The following is a 25,812-nucleotide window of genomic DNA, read 5'->3' as shown; positions in this document are numbered from 1 at the left end:
GTGGCCTTAATATAAAATAAATCTATATAGTACATAGATGTTATATGTTTAACATAAATATATACAAATATGCTAAATTATTACCTACAGAATGTATCCATATGTAATATATTAATATAGACTAAAGACATTCATTCAACAACCATTTATTTTGGCAATATATCTTGGTAGTTTGGAGTTTTGACTCTGGCAACTGTCTTTCCAAGTTCAAATCCACTTACTAGTTGGGTGGCCTTGCAAGTTACTTAACCTATGTGGGTCTTGATTTCTTCACATGCAAAATAGACATAATGATATTCACTACCTGATGGGGGTATTAAGATATTTTAATAAATAATTCCTTGAAAAATGTTAGAAGAACACTAGCATGGAGGAGAGTTTGATAAATCGTGCACCCCATCTGGGCAATGCTGGAGTTATGATCTAGTGAGACAGACAAGCAATAAAACAAGGGGTTAAGAAGGTAAAATCCGGGGTTGAGGAGTAGGGGACACTGGTGGAGGAAGGAGATGAGATTCCTTCATTCCAGCCCTGGACTTTTTTTTACAAAAGAGTTCAAGAAAGGATCCCTATTAGCTAAGAAGAAGGAGGGCCACCACTGATTTGACAACAGTATCCCCTGCTATTATCAACTTCTATTTTCCATTTGGTTTCTTATCAATCTGGGAGCATAACTAGTTTATTTCTCACCCAAAGTTAATAGATTTTGAGAGAAGAGGGATTTGGGCATTTAAAATATTACCCAAAATGTTTACTACTTCCACAACAAACTTTATATGCTACAAAAAGAATTTTATGTAGCATCAACTCTGAAGCTGTTAACCTCATTTTAGGTTAATACCAAATTTGAATCCTAAGCATTACTGAGACCCTCTAAAACCATGATCCTGCCTTTGGTTGAAACTTAGGTTGGATTCAGAGAAGTCTCTTTCTCTCTAATAAGAAGTTTACAGGGAGGGTTTCTAGAAATAATGCTACTTCATCTTATCCACTCATTTTCTCAGCTAACTCTGATAGAATTTCTGATATAATCGGATTTATTAATAAACTGGATCCTCCTCCCAGGCCCAGCTCACACTAATCGACAATTGATCGGGAGGGTAAAGGGTACAAAGGTTTTCAGATGAGAAACAAAATGCTTATCTAGCCCTAGAGTCTGTTAGAGCTTCAGGTATTTTATCCCAGAACGCCTACATATTCCAGACTTAATAAAAACCCAGACCTTTATGCTAATTTCTGTAAAACTTTGATTTTCCAAAGGATGTTGGAAAGGTCACTTAACTAAGGACAAAATGACCTTGAAGGAATAGTAGTTTCTTAATGAGGTCTTCACAGGAAAAAGTCATATGTATGTGTATATATATATATATATATGGAGAGAGAGAGAGGAAGCAAGGTGAAAAATAAAAAACAATCCCCAGATTAATGAAAGAGAAAAATATCAGAAATAACTGCCCAATAAGTTAAGAAATTTAGTTCCTTAGCAGGAAACACAATGTGCTCAGATTCACAGCTATTGACTATGGTAAGATTGGAGAAGATGAGATCAGATAGGATTAAAAGATTGTTTGCTCAAATAATACTGAGAAATATAAATTGGAAAGAGTGTGTGCTTTGGAAAAGAGTCCCAAGTTTAAATATCAGATCTATCACTTTCTAGTGACGTGACCATGAATAATGTGAAGAATAAAATGCACTTTAGCTTCCCTATCTGATCCGTGCCTCCCTGGATGGCTCCTCATGATGATTGACAACTGTGCTCATTAATCTCTCTGTTCCACACCCAGCACATGAGAGTCATGAAGTACGTGCTACCCGTTCTTGTAGGAAACAGCACGTCGTAGCAGAAAGAGGGATGGCATTGGAACAAAGTAGGTGGCATCTCAGAGACACGCCATCCACTGACTGCCTGTGTCATCTTGGGTTCAGTTGTCTCATTTTAAGGAAGGGTTTATAATACGCACCAGGCAACACATTAATGTGGATTAAATCAAATTACACGGTCTCTGGCCTATAGTATGTGCTCAGTAGAGGTGGATTTTGTTTTATTCCCAGGGCTCTGAGCACAAGAAATTCCAGTAACAGCTCTGCTACTGCTTAATTGGGCCCCAACCCCATCTACTTCCCTGGGACAACAACTGGTGCTCAAATACTCCAGGAAACGTCAGTCAGATGGAGAGGTAGGAAGGTTTTGTAGAGAGGGAAACTTAAGATGATAGGACACTTCGCCAGAGAGTGGAAGATATACAGGTACCCTATTCCTCAAAATAGCTCTGGGCCTCGAGCCCCGGGAAAGCAAGCTACTCAGCCCTCCAACAGCTCATGGCAGACGAATGGCTGCTGTGGGCTGAGGAGCAGGGGAACGTGTTTGTCTTCCAAGGGATCCTTATAAAATAATTGGTGAGGGTAGTCTTGGGTTACTTTAAATGTATAAACTGTTTATTTTTGCAGTGCTGATTGGAAAGGCATGGAGAAGGGCTAATGCACTTGGGTTCAGTGTTTATGCCTTCTAAGAGGCTAAAGGCAGGGTTCATGACTGTGCAGGCATCCTCCTTCTGGAATAGATATTCTTCCCCCAGTAACACAAGGCCATGCCGTGTCACCCTACTTCCTCTCCTTCAAACCCAGTGGGTACAAGTAGTAACCATCATTCTTGAAGCCTATGCCTGGAAGGAATTTGGGGAGTATTCACATGTGGGTATTCCGAAAGATTCTCTTGTGCTCATTCCCACTAATTGGTTGTGGGGAGGAAGCAACTGTTTTCAGTCAACTTTGCATTCAGTTGAACTTGTCCCTACATCAAGACTTAATGAGGAAGATTTTTTTTTCTGAACAAATTCTTCATAACTAATTAATAGTGCGGACCATAAAAATCTGTTCATTTTTGTGAAGCATAAAAATAAAGTGAAATCTGTCAAATAATGATAAAAACAATAGTTAACACTTAATACATGTTTATTAGGTGTCTGGCATTGTTCTGAATACTTTATAGGGATTAACTTATTAACTATTATAATCATTGTGAGAACTAATAGTTATTCTTATTTACAGATAAAGTAACAGAAGCACATAGAGGTTAAGTATCTCTGGGAAGATACTTTCGTGGTGAGACTAGGAAACATTTGACACTGCAATTTACAATGCAGCAACTCTGATTCAGAGCCAGCCTTTTAGACTCTGCTGCAGGAGGCCATCTTTTTTTATTTTTACCATAGAAACTTATTAGACAGAAGAGCATTCTGTAAACACTAGAAATACTGCAAACCAGCAAGGTCTCGATCTCAGCACTGGGAGGACGACAAGAAAACAAATGCTTTTAGTTGTAAGCCACCAAGTTTTCACTCAGTAAATAAAATCCCAAACTTGGCTGTGATTTCTTGGCCCCGAGCAATTTCCAAGTCCTTAAACTCATATCAAAGTGAACTCTTAAAGCAGTAAGACTGCATCCTTCCTACTGTCCCTTTAAGTTGTGACCAAGATAGATATTGGACAAGAGAGATCCTCCTAGAGATCAGGAAAGGGGCAACATGATTAGTTGACCAAGGAACTCCTTATAATGAATGGGCGAGGAACCCTTATTATTTAAGCAAAGATTTGAATCATATTTTTATATTACAATTAAAAGCATCTTAACTTTGTATGATTGACTTTTGAACAATGCAAGGGTTAAGGGTACCAACCCTCAGCATAGCTGAAAATCCACATATAATTTATAATCAGTCCTCCATATATACAGTTCCTCCATATGCATGTTTCATCTGTATCTCTCCAGTTCTGTATCTGTGGATTCAACCAACCAGGATAATGTAGCACTGCAGTATTTACTATTGAAAAAATCTGCATGTAAGTGGACCCGCACAGTTCAAAGCTGTATTGTTCAACAGCCAACTGCAAGTGGTCTCACATATTAATATGCATTTGTAAACTGTAGTAATTGTAATAAAGGAGAAATGGAAGGTAATATGAAGACATATCTGAAGTATGATTAGAATTTCACATTGTGAAGTAGATATGGGCAGGATGGTTCATGGATCATAGAACCCAAATAAAAGAAATTGGAGCTTGAAGACAGGGAGTAACACTTTTGGAGGGAGAATAAAGTAAGACCAGAGGTGTAGGGAGGAGCAAAAATGTGTTCTTTTTTATGAAAGAAAAGGTATGCCTGGAGTAAGTAAATAGTATAGTCAGAATTCTTTAAGGACAATTAAATAGTTAATTGATAATGACTGAACCCACATGACGAAATAATCATGTCTAATTTCATAAATAATTAACTTATGCAAAATAAGCAATTTTAAAAGTTAAGAGAGTAGTTGCCATTTCTGCTTTGATCACTGTCATATCCAAGCAGATATGGAGCTGGTCTAGCAGAATAACTGGAGTGTAGCAGGAACTCAACACTCTTAACCAAATGAGTAACTGAATTAATATACATTATGTCTCTGATAGTAGTGTAGAATCCCACTAAATTTAGGAAAATGTCCTTTTGCTAGGAGCTTCTGAATCCTTTTTTTTTTTTAATTTGACCTAGGATAATTGTTCTTTGGATTAAAATTTTTATTCCAACTACAAGTTTTTTTTGCTTTTGTTTTTATGTTTCCATATGCAAGTTCTCAAAGTTCAAGACTTTTTATAAAAGACTTCAATTAACATTTTTATAACTCTAGACTAGGAACCTCTAAAATTAATTATGCATAATTTAATTTTCCTTCAAAACATACTCTGCAAGTGATTAATGTAGTTGCTGGCAACTTGTTTGTACTGTGTTGCTGCTGTTTATATTTTTGAGTAGCAGGGAGTAAAGGGATTCTATGTTTTTAGCAAGAAGAAAACAAAGGACTTAATTTTAAAGTGAAAATGAGAGCCCCTCAATCTTTAAGGTGGATAGCAGATCCAGGTGAATTTTCTGAATCACGCTTTATTCCTATTTTCTCCACCTTCTTGACCCTAAATCAATGATGCCTCATCACATGTCTCCATTCTCACTTCTTCCTGTTAGAAGCAATGTAAAACCATGATGTAGGAATATCTGAAATACTCTGGCCATAAAGGATTCCTATTTTTTTAAGAAGACAAATCTTGTTTAATATAAAATAATAACCAAAAGCTTATTAATGTAGTTGGGAGGCTTAGCATTAAAGAGATAAAATAAAATCTAAAAAGCACAAGAAAAAATATTTTTTAAATAAAAAGCACAAGAATATACTAAAACAATTAAAAGAAAAAAGAAACCTGGCAGGTTTGACACCAATTAGAAGTTCTAGATATTAAACATAGCCATTTAAAAATATCAAAAAATGGTTGAAAAAGCAGATTAGACTAAAAGCAATATAGCACTAATAAATTATGTAATATATAATAAATATGAATAAACTACTCATAATAGAGCAGTAAGAGACAAAGACAAGAAAAACATGAAAGAAGTTATGAAAGAGGATAAGAGGGCTTCCCTAAGGGCACAGTGATTAAGAATCCACCTGTCAATGCAGGGGACACAGGTTCGAGCTCTGGTCCAGGAAGATCCCATATGCCGCAGAGCAACTGGGCACATGAGCCACAACTACTGAGCCTGCACTCTAGAGCCTGTGAGCCACAACTACTGAAGCCCACAGGCCTAGAGCACATGCTCTGTAACAAGAGAAGCCACTGCAGTGAGAAGCCCACATACTGCAACAAAGAGCAGCCCCCACTCAATGCAACTAGAGAAAGCCTGGGCGCAGCAATGAAGACCCAACGCAGCCAGAAATAAATAAATAAATTTATTTTTTTAAAAAAGAAAGAGGTTAAGAAATAGGAAAGCTGGGATGAGAAGTACCAAGATATATCCTCTAGGAATACCAGGAGAAAATGAAAAGAAAGGGCAAGAGGAAATTTTTGTGAAAATAATGGCAGTGAAATGTTTACAAGTTATGAAATATCTAACACTCCGGTTCAAGAAATATAATAAAACTAAATCTCAAGCAGTAAATAAACAAATACACTCAAAGATAAGATATGTCAAGGTTAACTTTAGTCACCCAAGAAAAATGAAAGATTATAAAAGCAGCCTAACAGAAAAGACAATTTACTTACCTCCCCTAAAAAAGCACAACGAATGAACCGAGAGGTGACTTCTTCACAATGAAGATATAATACTCAATTTAGAATTCTATACCCAGCTACCATATCATTCAAGAGTGAGAATAAAATAAAGAAAAATTTAAAAAAATATAACTTCATTGAAAGTATGTGTATGTGTGAACTTCAAGAAAATTGAACCCAGAACAAAATAATCTGAAGAAAAAGAGCAATGATGATGAGGATGAAAGGTAAAAACATAAATGAACATAAAGTAAAGATTGACTAAAATTCAATAATGATAAAAATTACCAATCGCCAATTTGGATTATATAAAACAAAGTGAGCGGGCTTCCCTGGTGGCACAGTGGTTGAGAGTTCACCTGCTGATGCAGGGGACACGGGTTTGTGCCCCGGTCTGGGAAGATCCCACATGCCGCGGAGCGGCTGGACCCGTGAGCCATGGCCGCTGAGCCTGTGCATCCGGAGCCTGTGTTCCGCAACAGGAGAGGCCACAGCAGTGAGAGGCCCGCGTACCGCAAAAAACAAAACAAAACAAAAAAACAATGTGAGCAAGGGAATGGGGAAAGATCAGAGTAAAAGTGTGCTAATATCTTTGTACAATTAGGAAGAGGGTATGGATATTAATTAACTTTAGATTTTTGAGTGCACTGTACATGCTAAAAATTTGAAAAGAATAACTAAACTAATGAAAATGGAGTATGTTACTTCCAAAGTCACAGAGGGAATTGAGAAAAAAAAGAAAACAAATAGAAAATTAAAGTACAGAGTCCTAAATAATGTAATAATAAATCCAAATATATCATTTATGAAAATAAATTGATTACACTTTCTAGTTTAAAGACAAAGATACTTAGACAGGTTTTAAGTAATCAAGTTATATATTCTTCTTCTATTATGATCAAACAGACCTACCACCTTGCTTATAACAGTTTAAATCTGAAAAGGAAAAAATAATAATAAATAAAACAAATAACTGAAGGCAGAATTTTAAAGGAGCCAAATTTGAAAGAACAGACCAGAATGAGATGGATTTAGTCTTTATATTGGTTAAGTTTGTGGGTGACTGAAATCTTCACAGCATGCACAGAATATTAGGAAACAGAAATTTATAGAAAACCTTGCTATGTTTCTGGCCTGAGGAACAAAAAATCAAAGTTATGGATAACTAGAGCCACTATGGGAGATTTCCAGAAAAGAAAGAGCCAGATAAAGAAAATCCCAAATTCTGTGTGTTAACTCTGTCAGGCTCTAGTTTAAGTATGTGTATGTGGGGCAAAAAGCAAACAGTTCAGTTTATGATAAAACAACTGGCCTGCTATATGAACTGACTTCCAACAGACAAATTTTACAGTCTAAGTCCACCAAGTTAATTGCTTGGTAAATAATTTAAAAAATATTTTTCAAGGTTTATATCATAATCCAGAGATTCAATGATATAATATTCACAATATTCAGGACACAGTACAAATTGCTCAACATATAAAGAATAAGGGAAATGAGACTCACTCCAAGGGTATTATTCAAAGCCAATCCCAAGATGACACAGATATTTGAATAAGTAGACAAAGATGTAAAGTCAGTGTACAAGTATGCCTTATGAGATAAAGAAAAATATGCTGGCAATAAATGTAAAGAACACAAAATCTCTGGAGAAATAGAACTAAATGAATACTTTTTAATTAAAAAATACAATATTGGGTTCCACATGGAAGAAGCTTGGAGTCACCACTTCATTCTAACAAGTAAACAACTGAACAGAATGAAAAATAAATAACTCTTCCTGGATCCATATAAGAGGGGAGGATACAGGGCAAACTGTTGCCCCCAAGATTGGACAATCAGACAACAAATACAGAAAGTCACAGCTTATCAGAGCAGACACTCAGGTGAAACCAGAGAGGGAATCAGTGTTGGTGCAGAAAAACTTAAACTGTAATTGACAAGTTGCTGAAAGCTTAAAGTGGACAACTCTGAGAGTTAAAAACTCCAGGGGAGCCCAGCCAGAGGTGGGAGGGAGTGCACAATATTGTGATATTTACCTCCAGTAACTCAACCAGGTTCCCACAGTAAATTATGGAGAAAATTCCCCTCCTGTTTCTCACATGGGCAGAGGAAAAGAAACCATTTTGAAATATACCAGAGCACTCTGCTTTTCTTCACAAGGCCTGCCCTCAAAGAAAACTAGGTAAACAGAGCTAAACCTGCTGGGTATTATCAGAGCCTAACTGACCTGAAGGAAGGGATATACCCAAGTCCAATGAGCTCTAGCCATTTTTGTCTCCCCTAGGCAGGGGAGAAAAAAATGGATAAACACTTGTGAAGTTCACAATCCAGAGAAATGGGCTCACTAAAAGACTGAGTCCTGACTATAGGACTATGGAATGCTTCCCTATTATGGCAGCTCCTTTCACCCAGTACATCAGGTCCAGCTAACAAGAAAAAAAATACAAGACATACTAAAAAGCAAAAAATAAAACCACAGTTTGAAGAGACAGAGCAAGCATCAGAACCAGACATGACAAGGATGTTGGAATTATCAGACTAGGAATTTAAAACAACTATGATTAATATGCTAAGGGCTCTAATGGATAAAGAAGACAGCATGCCAGAACAGATGGGCAATGTAAGCAGAGAGATGAAAATCCTAAGAAAGAACCAAAAAGGAATAGTAGAGATAACACGTTGTAACAGAAATGAAGAATGCCTTTGATGAGGTTATTAGTAGATTAGATACGACTGAGGAAAGTATCTCTGAGTTAGAAGATATAGCAGACCGAATCCTTGAAAACTAAAAAGAGAACAAAGACTGAAAAAACAACAGCAATTCCAAGAACTGGGGGGCAATTACAGAAGATGTAACATATGTAATGGGGATGCCAGAAGAAGAAGACACAGAGGAAAAACACAGAAGAAATATTTTAAACAATAATGACTAAGAATTTCTCCCAAATTAATGTCTGTCAGACATCAACCACAGATCCAGGAAACTTAGAGAACAGTGACCAGGAAAAACACCATAGAAACTAAACCTAGGCAAATAGTCTTCAAACTAGAGAAAACTCAAAAGAAAAAATCCTGAAAGAAGCCAGAGGAAAAACACATGCTACTAAAGGGAAACAAAAATAAGAATTGCGTCTAACGTATCCTCAGAAACCATGCAAGCAAGAAGAGAGTGCATAGATATTTAAAGTGTTGAAGGAGATAACTACAAACCTAGAATTCTGCAAAATTAAGCTTCAAACTTGGAAGAGAGATATAGAATTTCTCAGGAAAAATATTAAGGGAATTTTTGACCTGGCTTGCAAAAAATGTTAAAAGAATTTCTTCAGAGAGAGGTAAAATAATATTGGTCAGAAACTCAGATCTCCATAAAGTAAGAAAGAGCATCAAAGTGAAGTTAAAATAAAAACTTTTATTTTTCTTAGTCTTAATTAATCCAACAGATAACAGTTCAAAAAAGTAATGCTAACAATGTCTTGGATTATGAATATTTATGTATTTATCAAATGTACACATTATATTACATATAATATATATTATCAAAAGTATATAAAAAACTACTATTTGAGAAGACTACCAAGAGACAAATTTTATAGTTTAGCATATGCGGTTGACCCCTGTACAACATGGGTTTGAGCTGTGTTGATCCACTTATATGTAAATTTTTCTCAATAAATAAATACTACAATACTACATTATGGTAGGTTGGTTGAATCCATGGATGTGGAACCACAGATACAGAGGGCTGACAGTAAAGTTATACACAGATTTTCAACTGTGCAGAGATTTGTGGCCCCTAACCCCCTCATTGTTCAAGGGTGAATGGTAGAGAAAGATAGATAAGTAGATAGATAGATTTATGTATGCTTATATTTAAATGAAATGAATGACAGCAGTGATACAAGAGACAGAAGAAAAGAATTAGGATTTTGTCATTTTAGGCACCTACACTCTCTGTGACATGGTATAGGGTTATTTGAAAGTAAAATTTTTGGAGAGAAAAATAATAATAAAAAATAGAGCAGAAATCAGTGAAATTGAAAACAGAAAATCAATAGAGAAAAATCAATGAACCCAAAAGTTGGTTCTTTGAAAAGAGCAATGAAATCAATGTTTCTAGCCAGGCTAACTAAAGAAAAAAAAAAAAAAAGAGCGAGGACATCACTACAGGTCCTAAGGGCATTGAAAGGATCAAAAGGAATATTATGAACAACTCTTAACGCTCACAAATTTGATAACTTAATGAACTGGACCAGTTCCTTAAAAAACACAGTCTGCCAAAACCACATAAGAAGAAATAGACAATCTGAATGGGTATATGTCTATTTTTAAAAACTCAATCAATAACTAATAACCTACCAAAACAGAAAGCACCAGGCCCAGATGAGTTCACTGGTAGAATTTAATTCTACCAAATAGTTAAGGAATAAATTACACCAATTATCTACAACCTCTTTCAGAGAACAGAAGCAAAGAAAATATTTTCTAACTCATTCTGTGATGCTAGCATTACTCTCACACCAAAACCAGACAAAGGCATTAAAAGAAAAGTACAAACCAATATCTCTCATGAACATAGATGCAAAAATCCTCAACAAAACATTAGCCAATTGAATCCAACAATGTATAAAAAGAATTATACACCATGACTAATTGGGATTTATCACAAATATCCATGGCTAGAAAACCATTTGAAAATCAGTTAATGTAATCCATCACATCAACAGGATTAAAAAGAAACATTACATAATCATACCAAGCGATGCAGAAAAAGCATTTGACAACATCAAGCACTCATTCATGATTTACAAAACTCAGTAAACTAGGAGGAGAAGGGAACGTCCTCAACTTGATAAAAAAATATCTATGAAAAACCCACAGCTAACCTCATACCTAATAGTGAGAAATTCAAAGCTTTCCCACTAAGCTCCAGTACAAGCGAGGATGTCCTCTCTCACCACTCCTTTTCAACATTGTACTGGAATTTCCAGCTAATATATCAAAAGAAGAGAAAATAAAAGGCATACAGATTGGGAAGGAATGAATAACTTGTCATTGCTCACAGATGACATGATCATCTATGTAGAAAATCCAAAAGAATTGACAAGAAAACTTCTGGAAGTAATAAGCAATTCTGGCAAGGTTGCAGGATACAAAATTAATATACAAAAGTCACTTTCCTGAATACCAGCAATGAACAACTAGAATTTGAAACTTAAAACACAATACCACTTACATTAACATCCAAAAAATAAACTACTTAGGTATAAATCTAACAAAATATTTATAGGTTTGTATGAGGGAAACTACTGATGAATGAAATCAAAGAACTAAATAAATAAAGGAAAGGATATTTCATGTTCATGAATAGGAATACTCAATATTGTCAAGATGTCAATTCTTTTCAACTTGATCTACAGATTTGATGCAATCAAAATAAAAATCCCAGCAAGTTATTTGATGAATATCGACCAGCTAATTCTAATTATATGGAGAAGAGAAGACTCAGAATAGCCAACATATTATTAAAGAAGAACACAATTGGAGGACTGAAACTACTTGATTTTAAGATTTACTATAAAGCTACAGTAATCAAGACAGAGTGCTATTGGCAAAAGAATAGACAAATAAATCAGTGGAATAGAATAGCAAGCCCAGAAATATACCCACATAATCAGAATCAATTAACTTTTAACAAAGGAGCAAAGACAAGACAATGGAGAAAAGATCATCTTTTCAACAAATGATGCTGGAGCAACTGGGTACCCACACACACAAAAAAAGAAAAAATGAATCTAGACACAGACCTTATTTCTCTTACAAAAATTAGGGCCAATGAGATCACAATACTAAATGTAAAATTCAAAACTATAAAACTCTTAGAAGATAATATAGGAGCAAACCTGGATGACATTAGGTATGGTGACGACTTTTAGATAAAACACCAAAGCATGGTCCATGAAAGAAATATGGATAAGAGCTGGACTTCATTAAAGCTAAAAACATCTGCTCTGCAAAATACAATGTCAAGAGAATGCAAAGGCAAACCAAAGAATGGGAGAAAATTTTGCAAAAAACATAACTGATAAATACTTGTTATTAAAATATACAGAGAATTCTTAAAACTCAATAATAAGAAAATAACTACCCAATTAAAAATAGGCCAAAAACTTTCATGGACAACTCACCAAAGAAGATATACAGATGGCAAATAAGCACATGAAAAGATACCCTAGGTCATATGTCATCAGAGAAATGCAAGGTAAAACAACAATCCACTATCACTACATACCTGTTAGAAGAGCCAAAACCTAGAACACAGAAAACACCAAATGCTGGTGAGAATGGAGAGCAACAGGGTCTCTTATTTATTACTGGTTGGAGTGCAAAATGATAGAATCACTTTGGAAGTCAGTTTGGTGGTTCCCTATAAAACTAAACATACTCTTACTATATGATTACTATATGGTTACTATACGATTCAGCAGTTGTACTCCTTGGTATTTACCCAAAAAAAGTTAGAAACTTGTGTCCATACAAAAACCTGCACGCGGATGTTTAAAGTAGCTTCATTCATAATTGCCAAAATCTGGAAGCAACCAAGATGTCCTTCAGTAAGTGTGTGGATAAATAAACTGGTACCGCCAGACAATAAAATATTATTCAGTGCCAAAAAATAAATGAACTATTAAGCTATGAAAATACACGAAGGAAACTTAAAGGCATATGACTAAGTGAAAGAAGCCAATCTGAAAAGGCTACTTACTGTATGGTTCCAACATTATGACATTCTGAAAAAGGCAAATCCTTGGAGAGATTAAAAAGATCACTGGTTGCTAGGGGTTAGGGATGGGGGAGCAAGGGGTAAATAAGTAGAATGTGGAGAATTTTTAGGACAGTGAGAATACTCTGTATTATGCTATAAAGAAGGATATGTGCAATTATATGTTTATGCAAAGCCATACAATGTACAACACCAAGAGTGAATCATAATATAAACTATGGATTTGGGGTGATTATGATGTGCCGATGTGAATTCATCAGTTGTAGCAAATGTATCACTCTGGTGAGGAGTATGGATAATGGAGGATGCTATGCTTGTGTAGGGGTGTTACCGAACCCAGGTCCGGCTGCTCTCCGCTTGAAAGCCAATTCTCGAGAGACAAGTGTTGGTAGGAAAGGAAAGGATGGTTTATTTCAGAGGCTGGCAACCGGTGGAGGGGTGGGAGGGCAGACGCCTGTCCAAAGGCCGACTCCCCCCGTCCCCTGACAATCAGGGGGCAAGAGCTTTTATAGACAGAGGAAGGGGGCTACATGCAGAAACAGCACAGGCAGCTCTGACAGTCATCTTGAAATTGGTCATCGGTGGTCTGACCAGCGTCACCTCAATTGTTTTAGGTACAGTTAATCTTCATTTCCAGGGTCGGTTTGTTCCCATTTCTTTGAGGCCAATTCTTGGAATTGTGGCAGCTTATGTCATGGCTACAGCCTGGTCATCATGTAGTTAACTTCTTCCACCAGGTAGAGGTTTCAGTATCTATAAGACAGCTCACAGGATATGACTTAGAATATTATCTACAGCCCTTAAGGAGGAATGAAAGGTCCTTGACTCTGCTTAATGACTAAACTATTATTATTTGGTCTCCTTTGACTGTTTTCCTTTGTTTCTGCATTTTCTCACTTCTCTGATTAAACTTACTTTTCGGCTAAGGTTTTTCCAGACAAAAGGCAGGCTGAGGACATGGGGGTGGGGCAAGGACCATAGTGTCCTGCTCTGTTTCAGGGGCAGGGAGTATTGGTAAGTTCCCCTCAATTTTAGTGTCAACCTAAAACTGCTCTAAAAAATTTCTGTCTTAACAAAACATTGTAAATCAACTATACCCCAATAAAAAAAAATTTTTTTAAGTGTCTTAATAAGATGAAAGTTAAACCAAAAAAAAGTACGATATCCAGAATAAACAATTTACTGGGTGATTTTTACCAAATAGTGGAGAAAACAGGACCATTAGGATAAATCAATGGCAATTATCCAATCTAAGGAACAGAGAGAAAAAGGATAGAGGGCAAGAAACCTTAGAGACAGTACAAGAGGGACAGTATTAGAAGTTCTAACATTGTTTTAACCATTAGGAAAAACAGTACAGAGCTTCTGTAAAAAATTAAGACTATAACTAACATATGACCTAACAATTTAACTCCACCACTGAGTGTATATCCAAAGGAAATGAAATCAGCACCTCAAAGACATATCAGTATCTCAATGAACATATTCATGTTCCTTGCAGCATTCTTCATAGTAGCTAAGATATGCAAACAGCATAAGTAGACCGACGAATGGATAAGGAATATGTGAAAAAATACTTCTTTTCATATATATAAATATAATTAATGTAAATATATATGGAATATTATTCAGCCTTAAAAAAAGAAGGAAATCCTGTCATTTGTGGAAACATAGATGAACCTTGGAAACATTATACTAAGTGAAATTAGCCAGACACAGAGAGAGAAATACTGTACGATCTCACCTATACATGGAATCTAAAAACGTCAAACTCATAGTGAATTTTGGAGATTATGGATACTTTCACTGTCTTTATCATGGTGATAGCTTCATGGGTATACACATATGTCAAAACTTATCAAGTTGTACATTTAAAAATAAAACTCTACAAGCAAAGTCACTGTGCTCAGGCTTTATAACAAGTTCAATTAAAATATCAGATAATAAACAGTCTCTATTTTACCAATTGTTTCAGGAAATAGAAGAAATAATCCTCAAATCACTTAACAAGGCTAATATTATCTTGAAACATTACTAGAATAAGACAGCATGAGAACAGAGAAAGTTAAGTCATACCAAGATTTAGAGCAGATCGATACCTTGCCGTGGGTCCTCTGCTGAGCCAAAGGACTAAAAGGACATTCAGCAGCACCTCCTATGCAGTGAGATTTACGAGGGTCACTGAAATGCACTCTGGCTCCAGGGACAGGAGCAGACCTCAGCTCCTCCCGCTACATATGCTCCAGCTGCTCTACTCTGGAGGTTTACCAAGAAACCAACTGTTTAGAGACAATTTAATTGTAACGAGCCCTCATGGCTAAGTGGTCTTTTATTAGCCCAAGTGGAGTCCCATGCATGAGGAGAGGCTACCCTCCCCCAAGTTCCCTTCCAGTCCTTCCCTATTAAAGTGAAATATAGTTTTAATATAGTCACACCTGGGGGAAGTGCTCTCTAAGTCAGCAGTCCTGGATGCCCACCCTCCCCCATTTAGGACTGCTCCTATTTCTTTATTCCTCAGGGCTGGGTTTGGCAGATTTTTGAATGATTACATTAGTTTTAAAGTCAATAGAAACATCGCATATGAAAAGTGATGACTTCAGTCATAATTTAAGTCAAAAAAAAATTTAAAAATGCGGGGGTGGGGAAGACACAACAAATAGCCCATAAAAACAAGTTTTAAAATTTCTTTATTCGGTATAAAAAATAAATCATAAATAATACATTGGGGAAATTGAAGGATAAATAACTCCATCAAATACTTGTTTTAATGTCTCCTGGGCACCTATAAGCATAGAAAAGTCTACAATGGACCAAAGCGTGTTAGTCTCAGTATCTGTGCATGGGTTGGGGGTTAGAAGGGCTGTTAGTGAGAAAAAATCTTCCAGAGCTCCACTTTGATTTCTGAGGTAAATTAAGCTACCAGAGGTAGAAAGTAGAACTCATTCAATGAACATAACTCAGACAAGATATTTCATCAGCTCCCAAAAGAACTTCCCAACACTCTCACACTTGGACAAATCTAGTTGCCTGCATTGGGCAACTCAACAATATATTCCAATTGGTAAATCATTGTCTCCATTCTCAACCATGTTACAAAGGCTCAGAGCAGTAAATAACTTTGGAAAGGTCACAGAACTCTCATCTCTTGGACTCCAAATTCTGTGCTCTTCATATTTATGTTACAATAATCAGTGGGTGAGGATACACCCCCCTTTCTTTAGAATTTCTTGATCAGTCCTTAATCTGGAGCTGTCTTTGATATTTCCAGCCTCCTCCTGTATTTGAAAGAAGTCAAGAGTATGGCCAGAATGAGTCACTTAGTGGTTCCCCTCACTCCACATCTTGTATGATCAAATATCCCTTGGCATATTTGACATATTTAAATTCCTGAGGAAGTTGTTTCCACTGATCCATATCTTCAGTCCAGTATAAGTTTTATGGTTGCAAAGTTCAAAGTGTCACCCATTCTCACCTTAAAATACCACAGGGCTTCATAGAGATCCAACTCTACAGGGACCAGCAAGTATCTTTGAGCTGTGCCTTGGGAAATTCACTGCAGTTTGCATTTCCTCCTTAAATAACTTGGCAGTTCTTGCTGCAGAGAAAGACCACAAGGCAAATGAAAAAAAAAAAAGACTGATGAAATCCAAGTACCTAAATCCACCAGAAAAGAGAGAGCAAGAGAGAGAGCGAAAGATCATGCTGAGAGTCAGAGAAATTTTTTTTGATTTACCATCAGAAATTTCAGGTCAAATTCACACTCCTTTTTCACACATTCATTTCAACCTTTTTCTTTTTTTGTTGTTGTTTCAAAAGTTGTTCTTTTTCTTTTTTTCCAGCTTTACTAAGGTATAATTGACAAATTAAAATTGTATATATTAAAGATGTACATGTGATGGTTTGATATATGCATACATTGTGAAAAGATTACCACAGTAAAGGTAATTAACACTCTATCACCTAACAGTTGTTTTGTTTTTGTTTTTTTTCTGGTGTGATGAGAGCATTGAAGATTGACTCTCTTAGCAAATTTAAAGTATATACTGCACTGTTAACCATATTCACCATGGTGCACCTCGGTTAGCTAGAACTGATTCATCTTCTGACAGTGTGTACCCTTTGACCAACCTCCTTCCATTTTCCCCATGCCACAGCCCTGGGAGCCACTGCTGCACTCCCTGTTTCTATGAGCTCTACCCTTTCAGATTTGACATATAAATGAGATTATATAGTATTTGTCTTTCCCAGTCTGGCTAATTTTACTTAGCATAATATACTCTGGTTTCACCCATGTTTTCACATGACAGGACTCCTTTCATTTTTACAGCTGAATAATATTCATATATACATAAGTATAATGTGAGATATATGTTTCACACTTTCTTTATTCATCTACTGACAGACACTAAGGCTGTTTCCGTACATTGGCGATTTTGAATAATGCTGCAATGAACATGAGAAGTGCAGATATCTCGATATTGTGATTTTATTTCCTTTGGCTATATACCCAGTAGTGGGACTGGTGGATCAAATGGTAGTTCTATTTGCAATTTCTTGAGGAAACTCCATTCTATCAAAAGGTGCCACTAAATAATTTTTAATATATTCACAAATATGTGTAACCATCATCACAGTCAATTCTGAATGTTTCATTACCTCAAAAAGAAGCTCTGTACCCTTTAAATATCACTCTCTTACCTCCCCACCTCCCCTGACCCAGCCCTCAGTAACTGTGCATCTGCTTTCTGTCTCTATAGATTTTTCTGTTCTGGACTTTCATAAGAATGAGATCATATAATATGTGGCCTTTTGTGACTGACTTTTTTTCACATAGCATAATGTATTCAAGTTTCATTTTTATTCCAGCCATCCTAGTGGGTGTAAAGTGGTAACTCATTGTGGTTTTGATTTGCATTTTCCTGATAGCTAATAATGTTCAGCTCTTTGCATGTTCTCATGGCATATACTTATCCATTATTTAAATATCTTCCTAGGAGAAATGTCTATTCAGATTCTTTACCCATTTTTTTTAAATTGGGTTAATTATTATTATTATTATTTTTTTTTGCCGTACGCGGGCCTCTCACTGTTGTGGCCTCTCCCGTTGCAGAGCACAGGCTCCAGACGCGCAGGCTCAGCGGCCATGGCTCACGGGCTCAACCGCTCCGTGGCATGTGGGATCTTCCCGGACCGGGGCACGAACCCACATCCCCTGCATCGGCAGGTGGACTCTCAAACACTGCGCCACCAGGGAAGCCCTAAATTGGGTTAATTATATTTTTGTTATTGAACTTTTAGAGATTTTATATATCTTCTACATACAAGTCCCTAATCAGATATATGATCTGCAAATATTTTCTCCCATTCTGTGGGTTGTCTTTTCACTTTCTTGGTGGTGCCCTTTGAAGCACAAGTTTTGTTATCAAGTCTGATTTATCTATTTTTTTTTTCTTTTGCTGCTTATGCTTTTATTGTGATGCTTATGAATCCTTTGCAAATCCATTACAAAGATTTATCCCTGTTTTCTTTGAAGAGTTTTATAGTTCTTGCTCTTACATTGAAGGTTTTTATTCATTTTGAGTTAATTTTTGTATATGGTGTGAACAATTGACAAACTTTATTTAGTATAAATAGTTTTGGGGATCCTTACTGAAAATCAGTTGACCATAGATGTATGGTTTAGTTTCTGAATTCCCAATTCTATTATATATATATATATTCTTGTGCCAGTACACACTGTCTTGATTCCTGATGCTCTGTATGAGTTTTGAAACTAGGAAATGTGAGTCCTCCTATTTTCCTCTTCTTTTTTAGAATTGTTTTAGCTTTTCCACAACTCTTGCAATTTCATATGAATTTTGTAATTAGTTTATCAATTTCTACAAAGAAGTCAGATTGGATTATGGTAGAAATAGTATTGAATCTATAGATCAGTTTGAAGAGAATTGCCATCATAACAATGTTAAGTCTTCTAATCTGTGAAAATGTTTTCCCATTTATTTAGATATTTCTTTAAACAACGTATAGTTTTCAGAATGTAACTTCTGCACTTGTTTCATTAAATGTCCTATTATTTTTGATACTATTGTTAATGGAATTGATTTATTTTATTTGTTGTTCAAAGTGAGTGTATTAAAAAGGAATTAGGGTTTCCCTGGTGGCGCAGTGGTTGAGAGTCTGCCTGCCGATGCAGGGGACATGGGTTCGTGCCCCGGTCCGGGAGGATCCCACATGCCGCGGAGTGGCTGGGCCCGTGAGCCATGGCCGCTGAGCATGCGCGTCCGGAGCCTGTGCTCCGCAATGGGAGAGGCCACAACAGTGAGAGGCCGTGTACCGCAAAAAAAAAAAAAAGAAGGAATTAAATATTGTATATTGGTCTTGTATCCTGCAACCTTGCCAAACTCCTTTATTAGTTCTAATAGTTTTTAGTAGATTTGTAAGGATTTTCTATATATAGGATCAGGCCATCCGTGAATAGAACTAGTTTTAGTTCTTTTCAAATTTGATTGTTTTTTGTTTCCCTTGACTAATTTATCTGGCTAGAACTCCCAATATAATGTTGAACAGAAGTAAGTGAAAGCAGACATTCTTCTTTTACCCAAGCTTAGAGATAAACTGTCCAATCTTTCACCATTAAGTACAATGTTAGTTCTGTGTTTTTCAAAGATGCTCTTTATCAGGTTGAAGCAGTTTCCTTATATTCTTAGTTTGTTATTCTTTTTTATTACAAAAGAGTTTTGGATCTTGTTAAATCTTTTTCTGCATCTATTGAGATAGCCATGTAATTTCTGTTTTTTGTTCTATTAACAAGATGTATTAAATGAATAGATCTTTCAGATTATAAATCAACCTTGCATCACTAAGATAAATCCCACTTGGTCAAGGTGAAAATTTCCTTTTTTTTTTTTTTTTTTTTTTTGGTGGTACGTGGGCCTCTCACTGTTGTGGCCTCTCCCGTTACAGAGCACAGGCTCCGGACGCGCAGGCTCAGCGGCCACGGCTCATGGGCCCAGCTGCTCCGCGGCATGTGGGATCTTCCCGGACCGGGGCACGAACCCATGTCCCCTGCATCGGCAGGCGGACTCTCAACCACTGTGCCACCAGGGAAGCCCGAAAATTTCCTTTTATATGATGCTGGATTTGGTTTGAAAATATTTTGCTTAGGTTGTTGCCTCCATATTCATAAGAGATATTGTTCTGTTGTTTTCTTTTCTTGTGATGTCTTTGACTAGCTTTGGCATGAAGGTAATAGAGTGAGTTGGGAAGTCTTTCCTTCTCTTCCATTTTTGGGAAGAGTTTGTGAAGAATAGAAATTAATTCTTCTTTTAATGTTTGGTAGAATGCAATGGTAAAGCTATTTGGTCCAGGGCTTCACTTTGTGGGTAGCTTTTTGTTTGTTTGTTTGCTTGTTTTGTTTTTCATACTTCAATCTCTTTACTTGTCATAGGTCTATTCATACTGTTTTGTTTCTTCTTGAGTCAGTTTCGGTAGTTTGTGTATTTTTAGGCATTTTTCCATTTCATCTAATTCATTTTATATATTATTGTATGATGGTTCATAGTATTCCTTTATAATACTTTTTATTTTTCTAAGGTCAGTAGTTATGTCCCCTTTCAGTTCTGATTGTGTCCATTTGAGTCTCTTTTTTTCTCCTTTTTTTCTTGGTCAAGCTAGTTAAAGGCTCATCAATTTTGTTGAGCTTTTCAAAAAAACAGCTTTTGGGTTTATTGATTTCTTTCTATTGTTTTCTATTCTTTTTTATTAATTTCTGCTCTAATCTTTATTATTTTCTTCTTTCTCTGGATTTATATTTAGTTTGCTATTCTATTCCAGGTGAATTCATGTGAAGGTTTTTTTGTTGTTGTTTGTTTTTTTTTTTGTGGTACGTGGGCCTCTCACTGTTGTGACCTCTCCCGTTGCGGAGCACAGGCTCTGGACACGCAGGCTCAGCAGCCATGGCTCACAGGCCTAGCCACTCTGTAGCATGTGGGATCTTCCCAGATTGGGGCACGAACCCGTGTCCCCTGCATCAGCAGGCAGTCTCTCAACCACTGTGCCACCAGGGAAGCCCCATGTGAACGTTTTGATTCTTGATTTGAGATCTTTCTTTTTTCTTACCAAAAGATTTCACAGCAATAACTTTCCCCTAAGCACTGCTTTAGCTGCATCCCATAAGTTCTGGTACATTGTATCTTTATTTCCATTCATCACAAAGTATTTTCTGATTTCTCTTTTGATTTTTTTCTTTTTCCGTTGGGTATTGAGAAATATATTATTCAATTTTCACGTGGGTTACCCGTATTTTCCCGTTTTTTCTAATTTCATTCAGTTGTTGTCAGAGATTTGTATTATTCCTATTCTTTTAAATTAACTGAGGTTTGGTTTATGATATATCATATGGTCTATCCTGTAGAATGATGCATGTTCACTTAAGAAGAAAGTACATTCTATTATTGTTGGGTAGTGTGTTCTATGGATATCTGTTAGGTCCAGTTAGTTTACAGTGTTGTTAAGTCTTCTATTCATTTGCTGACTTTTTTTCTTGTTGTTCTATCCATTATTGAAAGTGGAGTACTGAAGTTTCTAACTATTATTCTTGAATCATCCATGTTTCCCTTCACTTCTGTCTGGTTTTGCTTCATGTATTTTGGTGCTCTGTTATTAAATACATATGTGTTTATAATTGTTATATCTTGCTGATGAAATGACACATTTTTATTATAAAATATTACTCCTTATCTCTTGTGACATTTTTCATTTTAAAGTCTATTTGGCTGATAACAGTATGGGCAGTCCAGCTTTCCTGTGATTGCTGTTTGAATTATATGTCTTTTTCTATCCTTTTACATTAAATCCATTTGTGTCCTTGAATCTAAAGTGTGTATCCTGGAGACAACATAGAGTTGGATCATATTTTTCATTTAGTCTAACAGTCCCTGCCTTCTAATTGGATTGTTTAACTTATTCACATTCATGTTATTATTGATCTAGTTGGATTTATGTCAGCCATTTTACTTTTTGTCTTCTAACTGTTGCATGCCTTTTTTGTTTCCTGTTTCTAATTTGCTGCTTTATGTTGCATTGAGTAAATATTTTTTAGCATAGTATTTTAATTCCAATTACAATTTTTTCAATATATTTTGGGTTTTCTTAGTGGTTGCTCTTAAGTTCACTATACACTATACACTATACATAATAATCAGCTAAACATTTATATTAGCTTAATTCCAGTGATATGTTGGTTCATTACCCCTATATGTCTCTACTTCTTCTTCTTTTTGTTGTATTATATTATATATAATGATGCATTATGTATGATAAATAATATATAAGCTATAAATAAAATATTATATATATTAATGTTACAAACCCCAAAATATATTGTTATAATTATTAGTTTACCATCTGTCACTGTTTCCATAGTCCATTACCACTTTGCTCCCACCCACTTCCTTTGTATCATTATTGGCAAAAGTATTACACGTATGTTGCAATTCTATATGCTGTAGGCCTAAGAGTACATTATATACATACATAATAGAGTTATTCCTCGTCCCCACAGTGCTAGGGCTCTGATATTGTTTCTCAGGGAGGTGCAGTTTTGGGTATGCCCACAGTCACCCTGGGGTGGCAGTGGTACTGGGAGGGTTCTCTTAATTTCTTTCCCTGACCACACTCTGCTGTTAAACTTCACTAATTGCCAGCTGATGGTTTTATTATCTTCAACAATGTTCTGGAGTAAATATTTCTCTGTAAATTAATCCAATCAAAGGGTGGCCCTTTGGAAAGAATAGTTTCTGAGGTCAGCGTTTGATATTTGTTCTGGTGCCAGGAGGGCTCCTCCCAGCTGTTTGATTCCCAGTTTCTCTACTGCAAACTAGTCAGCCTACCGTCTAGGGTTGTATCTTCATCAGATACATGAATGTCCTTCCAACTGCCTTTCACCACACTGCCACTGGTCCTGAGAGTGCCTTCAGGATTAAACTGTTTTATCCTCATTTGCAAATGAAGTCAGTTCCTTTGGGAAAAGATCAAGAGCTATCTGATTTATGGTCTGCTTCTTCCCCCTGACAAAAATCTCTGAGCCAGGACTCTGGAGCCGGGGGTGGAGAATATGCAGTCTTTTCTCTGAGTGACAGTTTCTTTCCAAGAGCTGAAAACTCAGTGGAGAAAGAGGCAGCAGCCTGAGATCTTCTCAACTTGCCTCTCCTGGCACGGATCCACTGCTTCAAAAACCAAGGGAAGGAGTATCAGGGCCCCAGGATTATCAGTATGTGATGTGCAGTGCAGAGCCTTCATTTCACAAGTGGAAGTTGAGAAGAAGGAGGAAGCCCCCGTCTCTCAACCATGCACCAAGAACATAGCCTCAGCAACGGGCAGCGAGTATCAGGATGAGAAATTCTGAAGTCCTACTTCTCTTGGCATAAAGCCCTTTGGCTGACAGCTGGGTCAAGAAGGAGCCCTGTATTCTTGGCTGCAGAAGTCTGGAGCAGAATCTCCACCTCACCACGCAGGAAGGTGGGAGAGAAGGAGCAGCCTTGGTTCCAAAAAAGAATTTGAAGAAGAATAGACACATGTATATGTATAATTGAATCACTTTGCTGTACAACTGAAACTAACAACATTGTTAATCAACTATGCCCAATATAAAATAAAAATTTTAAAACAAGAAAAATAAAAGTCTCTTGGGGCTTCCCTGGTGGCGCAGTGGTTGAGAGTCTGCCTGCCCATGCAGGGGACACGGGTCTTCCCGGTCCGGGAAGATCCCACATGCCGCGGAGTGGCTGGGCCCGTGAGCCATGGCCACTGAGCCTGTGCATCCGGAGCCTGTGCTCTGCAACGGGAGAGGCCACAACAGTGAGAGACCCGAGTACCACAAAAAAAACAAAAACAAAAACAAAAAACACAGGCTCTTGTCTTTCTTACAGAATTTTTATAGATTTTCTTAGATGTGTTTCCTTCATTTTCTCTTTGCTTTTAGGGCAAACATCATAGGTCTTAAATGGCTCTTTTTTATAATTTTCACAACATTCACTGAGGTATGGGTCGATGGAACTCCTCATGTTATTATGCAGGAGACCAATTTTTCATCTTACCATCTCATCTCATTAATTTTACATCATAGCACTTGTCACTGTTATACTAGTTATAATATATAAATCTAGCACCTAGGTATATGTTCTCATATTTTGAATATTATTATGTATTTTGTTTATTGCCTCTCTGCCCCTATACACACAAAAATGTAAGCTCCATGAAACTCAAAACAAAAATCTAGCCTCAGAAGATTTTCCTCAGAGGTTTGAGAGGAGAATGGCATCCATGATACAAAGTAGAATATGATAAAACAAAGACTATCAGAGAACAAGAAAGAACTCTTGAAAATTCAACATTAAAAAAAATTACAGACCAATATCACTGATGAATATATGCAAAAATCCTCAACAAAATACCACCAAACAGAATACAACAACACATTAAAAGGATCATACACCATGATCAAGTGGGATTTATCCCAGGGATGCAAGGATTCTTCAATATACACAAATCAATTAATGTGATACACCATATTAACAAATTAAAGAATAAAAACCATATGATCACCTCAATAGATGCAGAAAAAGCTTTTGACAAAATTCAACACCATTTATGAAAAAACTCTCCAGAAAGTGGGCATAGAGGGAACCTACCTCAACATAATAAAGGCCATATATGACAAACCCACAGCAAACAATCTCAATGGTTAAAAACTGAAAACATTTCCTCTAAGATAAGGAACAAGACAAGGATGTCCATTCTCACCACTATTATTCAACATAGTTTTGGAAGTTCTAGCCATGGCAATCAGAGAAGAAAAAGAAATAAAAGAATACATATTGGAAAAAAAGTAAAACTGTCATTTTTTGAAGATGACATGATACTATACATAGAGAATCCTAAAGATGCTACCAGAAAACTACTAGAGCTAATCAATGAATTTGCTGAAGTTGCAGGATACAAAATTAATGCACAGAAATCTCTTGTATTCCTATACACTAATGATGAAAAATCTGAAAGAGAAATTAAGGAAACACTCCCATTCATCACTGCAACAAAAAGAATAAAATACCTAGGAATAAACCTACCAAGGGAGACAAAAGACCTGTATGCAGAAAACTATAAGACACTGATGAAAGAAATTAAAGATGATACAAACAGATGGAGAGATATACCATGTTCTTGGATTGGAAGAATCAATATTGTGAAAATGACTATACTACCCAAAGCAATCTACAGATTCAATGCAATCCCTATCAAACTATCAATTGCATTTTTCACAGAACTAGAACAAAAAATTTCACAATTTGTTTGGAGACACGAAAGACCCCAAATAGCCACAGTAGTCTTGAGGGGAAAAAACAGAGCTGGAGGAATCAGACTCCCTGACTTCAGACTATACTACAAAGCTACAGTGATCAAGACAATATGGTACTGGTACAAAAACAGAAATATAGATCAATGGAACAGTATAGAAAGCCCAGAGATAAACCCACACACCTATGGTCAACTAATCTATGACAAAGGAGGCAAGGATATACAATGGAGAAAAAGACAGTCTCTTCAATAAGTGGTGCTGGGAAAACTGGACAGCTACATGTAAAAGAATGAAATTAGAACACTCCCTAACACCATACAAAAAAATAAACTCAAAATGGATTAGAGACCTAAATGTAAGACTGGACACTATAAAACTCATAGAGGAGAACATAGGAAGAACACTCTTTGACATAAATCACAGCCAGATCTTTTTTGATCCACCTCCTAGAGTAATGGAAATAAAAACAAAAATAAACAAATGGGACCTAATGAAACTTAAAAGCTTTTGCAAAGCAAAGGAAACTACAAACAAGATGAAAAGACAACCCTCAGAATGGGAGAAAATATTTGCAAATGAATCAATGGACAAA

This window comes from Tursiops truncatus, chromosome 8, assembly GCF_011762595.2.
Source record: "Tursiops truncatus isolate mTurTru1 chromosome 8, mTurTru1.mat.Y, whole genome shotgun sequence".
In the NCBI taxonomy this organism is placed as follows: domain Eukaryota; kingdom Metazoa; phylum Chordata; class Mammalia; order Artiodactyla; family Delphinidae; genus Tursiops; species Tursiops truncatus.
Note: the sequence above shows the minus strand (reverse complement) of the source record.